Genomic DNA, 5,000 nt, shown 5'->3' on the forward strand with positions numbered 1-5,000 from the left:
GCTTGGTGGTGATTTTGGTGAAAAACGAAAATCATGGTTTTGGAAAAGTGGCTGGACTCAATCCTCACAAATGCCTTCAAAGTGATGTGGGAGAAGTTTGGGATCAAAAGGAATTGATCTTGACATGGTTGGTGCATAGCAAAGTTCATGATTTTGGTGTTTTGGCTTGATTTTGTGACTTGGTGGTGATTTTGGTGAAAAACGAAAATGTTGGTTTTGGAAAACTGGCTGGACTCAATCCTCACAAATGCCTTCAAAGTGATGTGGGAGAAGTTTGGGATCAAAAGGAATTGATCTTGACATGGTTGGTGCATAGCCAAGTTCATGATTTTGGTGTTTTGGCTTGATTTTGTGGCTTGGTGGTGATTTTGGTGAAAAACGAAAATCATGGTTTTGGAAAAGTGGCTGGACTCAATCCTCACAAATGCCTTCAAAGTGATGTGGGAGAAGTTTGGGATCAAAAGGAATTGATCTTGACATGGTTGGTGCATAGCCAAGTTCATGATTTTGGTGTTTTGGCTTGATTTTGTGGCTTGGTGGTGATTTTGGTGAAAAACGAAAATCATGGTTTTGGAAAAGTGGCTGGACTCAATCCTCACAAATGCCTTCAAAGTGATGTGGGAGAAGTTTGGGATCAAAAGGAATTGATCTTGACATGGTTGGTGCATAGCAAAGTTCATGATTTTGGTGTTTTGGCTTGATTTTGTGGCTTGGTGGTGATTTTGGTGAAAAACGAAAATCATGGTTTTGGAAAACTGGCTGGACTCAATCCTCACAAATGCCTTCAAAGTGATGTGGGAGAAGTTTGGGAGCAAAAGGAATTGATCTTGACATGGTTGGTGCATAGCCAAGTTCATGATTTTGGTGTTTTGGCTTGATTTTGTGGCTTGGTGGTGATTTTGGTGAAAAACGAAAATCATGGTTTTGGAAAAGTGGCTGGACTCAATCCTCACAAATGCCTTCAAAGTGATGTGGGAGAAGTTTGGGAGCAAAAGGAATTGATCTTGACATGGTTGGTGCATAGCCAAGTGCCATGATTTTGGATTTTTGGCTTGATTTTGTGACTTGGTGGTGATTTTGGTGAAAAACGAAAATCATGGTTTTGGAAAAGTGGCTGGACTCAATCCTCACAAATGCCTTCAAAGTGATGTGGGAGAAGTTTGGGATCAAAAGGAATTGATCTTGACATGGTTGGTGCATAGCCAAGTTCATGATTTTGGTGTTTTGGCATGATTTTGTGGCTTGGTGGTGATTTTGGTGAAAAACGAAAATCATGGTTTTGGAAAAGTGGCTGGACTCAATCCTCACAAATGCCTTCAAAGTGATGTGGGAGAAGTTTGGGAGCAAAAGGAATTGATCTTGACATGGTTGGTGCATAGCCAAGTTCATGATTTTGGTGTTTTGGCTTGATTTTGTGGCTTGGTGGTGATTTTGGTGAAAAACGAAAATCATGGTTTTGGAAAAGTGGCTGGACTCAATCCTCACAAATGCCTTCAAAGTGATGTGGGAGAAGTTTGGGATCAAAAGGAATTGATCTTGACATGGTTGGTGCATAGCAAAGTTCATGATTTTGGTGTTTTGGCTTGATTTTGTGGCTTGGTGGTGATTTTGGTGAAAAACGAAAATCATGGTTTTGGAAAAGTGGCTGGACTCAATCCTCACAAATGCCTTCAAAGTGATGTGGGAGAAGCTTGGGATCAAAAGGAATTGATCTTGACATGGTTGGTGCATAGCCAAGTTCATGATTTTGGTGTTTTGGCTTGATTTTGTGGCTTGGTGGTGATTTTGGTGAAAAACGAAAATCATGGTTTTGGAAAAGTGGCTGGACTCAATCCTCACAAATGCCTTCAAAGTGATGTGGGAGAAGTTTGGGATCAAAAGGAATTGATCTTGACATGGTTGGTGCATAGCAAAGTTCATGATTTTGGTGTTTTGGCTTGATTTTGTGGCTTGGTGGTGATTTTGGTGAAAAACGAAAATCATGGTTTTGGAAAAGTGGCTGGACTCAATCCTCACAAATGCCTTCAAAGTGATGTGGGAGATGTTTGGGATCAAAAGGAATTGATCTTGACATGGTTGGTGCATAGCCAAGTTCATGATTTTGTGACTTGGTGGTGATTTTGGTGAAAAACGAAAATGTTGGTTTTGGAAAACTGGCTGGACTCAATCCTCACAAATGCCTTCAAAGTGATGTGGGAGAAGTTTGGGATCAAAAGGAATTGATCTTGACATGGTTGGTGCATAGCCAAGTTCATGATTTTGGTGTTTTGGCTTGATTTTGTGGCTTGGTGGTGATTTTGGTGAAAAACGAAAATCATGGTTTTGGAAAAGTGGCTGGACTCAATCCTCACAAATGCCTTCAAAGTGATGTGGGAGAAGTTTGGGATCAAAAGGAATTGATCTTGACATGGTTGGTGCATAGCAAAGTTCATGATTTTGGTGTTTTGGCTTGATTTTGTGGCTTGGTGGTGATTTTGGTGAAAAACGAAAATCATGGTTTTGGAAAACTGGCTGGACTCAATCCTCACAAATGCCTTCAAAGTGATGTGGGAGAAGTTTGGGAGCAAAAGGAATTGATCTTGACATGGTTGGTGCATAGCCAAGTTCATGATTTTGGTGTTTTGGCTTGATTTTGTGGCTTGGTGGTGATTTTGGTGAAAAACGAAAATCATGGTTTTGGAAAAGTGGCTGGACTCAATCCTCACAAATGCCTTCAAAGTGATGTGGGAGAAGTTTGGGAGCAAAAGGAATTGATCTTGACATGGTTGGTGCATAGCCAAGTGCCATGATTTTGGATTTTTGGCTTGATTTTGTGACTTGGTGGTGATTTTGGTGAAAAACGAAAATCATGGTTTTGGAAAAGTGGCTGGACTCAATCCTCACAAATGCCTTCAAAGTGATGTGGGAGAAGTTTGGGATCAAAAGGAATTGATCTTGACATGGTTGGTGCATAGCCAAGTTCATGATTTTGGTGTTTTGGCATGATTTTGTGGCTTGGTGGTGATTTTGGTGAAAAACGAAAATCATGGTTTTGGAAAAGTGGCTGGACTCAATCCTCACAAATGCCTTCAAAGTGATGTGGGAGAAGTTTGGGAGCAAAAGGAATTGATCTTGACATGGTTGGTGCATAGCCAAGTGCCATGATTTTGGATTTTTGGCTTGATTTTGTGACTTGGTGGTGATTTTGGTGAAAAACGAAAATCATGGTTTTGGAAAAGTGGCTGGACTCAATCCTCACAAATGCCTTCAAAGTGATGTGGGAGAAGTTTGGGATCAAAAGGAATTGATCTTGACATGGTTGGTGCATAGCCAAGTTCATGATTTTGGTGTTTTGGCATGATTTTGTGGCTTGGTGGTGATTTTGGTGAAAAACGAAAATCATGGTTTTGGAAAAGTGGCTGGACTCAATCCTCACAAATGCCTTCAAAGTGATGTGGGAGAAGTTTGGGAGCAAAAGGAATTGATCTTGACATGGTTGGTGCATAGCCAAGTGCCATGATTTTGGATTTTTGGCTTGATTTTGTGACTTGGTGGTGATTTTGGTGAAAAACGAAAATCATGGTTTTGGAAAACTGGCTGGACTCAATCCTCACAAATGCCTTCAAAGTGATGTGGGAGAAGTTTGGGATCAAAAGGAATTGATCGTGGCATGGTTGGTGCATAGCCAAGTTCCAAGATTTTGGTGTTTTGGCTTGATTTTGTGACTTGGTGGTGTGCCAAGAATCATGAAATTTTCAAAGTGGTGGTTTTTGAGTTTTGTTGGTTGGAAAGTGTCACAAATGCATGCAGAATGAGGTCTAGAAAGTTTGGTATCAAAACCAAGCCATCTTGATGTGGTTTTGAATTTTTGAAATGTTGGAAAATAGAGGGTTTTGAAAAAAATTCATGAAAATTCGAAACCTTGGCCAATCCTAACGAAACTTGGTGGGCACCTTCTTGATATTATTATGGGATGGACTGGAAAAAATCACGCAAAAATACGGTGTCTAGATACGTTTTTCCATTTTTCCCGATTTTCCACATTTCGGGTCTTTGGAAAAATAAAAAAAATACTTCCCCATGTCGAAAAATTCTAATTTTTTGCAGGCAATGTTGTACCATTTTTATGAGGATCCCTGCAAAAAATCTCGTGAAAATTCGTTCTCTAGGTCCCAAAACAGAACTTATGTCTACTCAAAAAAAGTGTATCTACTTGTACAAAAGTGGCTTTTGCATATTTAGCTATTATAGGGGGGGGGGTGTTCCTCAATGCAGCCAGCTCTTGCACCATGGAAAATTCTGGTGCGGTCCCTTCATTCCCCCCTGTTTTGGCTTGCTTTGTGGTGGGGCAAGTCAAAACGCCCACACATGGGTGATCCACCAACTTGGGTTGGTGTCACCCGTTGTGGGCGGCGGCATGGTGGTGGCCGCCGTCGGTTCCGGCCGACTGACCCGGTGGGAAAAAATGTGAATCTGTTATGTGGATTTGTGGCACGCTGGTGGGATTTTCGTTGTGTGGCTCATTTCTAGACTTGTGAGCATCATGAAGGGGGTATGGCTTCCAACCGTTCGCGGGGAAGGGGCCATCATGTCTGGCTTGCTGCCGGCCGGGGGGGTAATGTCATCAGTCAGCGTCCGCTTGGGCTCACATTTGTGCTGGTTACGCCCAGGGTCATGTGGTTGATATTGAGGGCTTTATTACTCTCGGTCCAGTAGCGCGCGGCCACCACAGGGAAGGCACGGCCTCATCCGCGTGGCTTCTCCCTCACGAGCATCTTGGCGATCCGCCACGGTGGTCGTGCTGGAGAAGAAGCACGGATGAGATGGGTTGGAACTGTGGCCCGGTGCGATCGGGGAAGATTTGTGCCACGCAAATCGTTGGGTGGCTTATTCGAAGACTTGTGAGCATCACGAAGGGGGTATGGCTTCCAACCGTTCGCGGGGAAGGGGCCATCATGTCTGGCTTGCTGCCGGGCGGGGGGGAGTAATGTCATCAGTCAGCGTCCGCTTGGGCTCACATT

This window comes from Phaseolus vulgaris, chromosome 11, assembly GCF_051622355.1.
Source record: "Phaseolus vulgaris cultivar YP4 chromosome 11, ASM5162235v1, whole genome shotgun sequence".
Taxonomy (NCBI): Eukaryota; Viridiplantae; Streptophyta; class Magnoliopsida; order Fabales; family Fabaceae; genus Phaseolus; species Phaseolus vulgaris.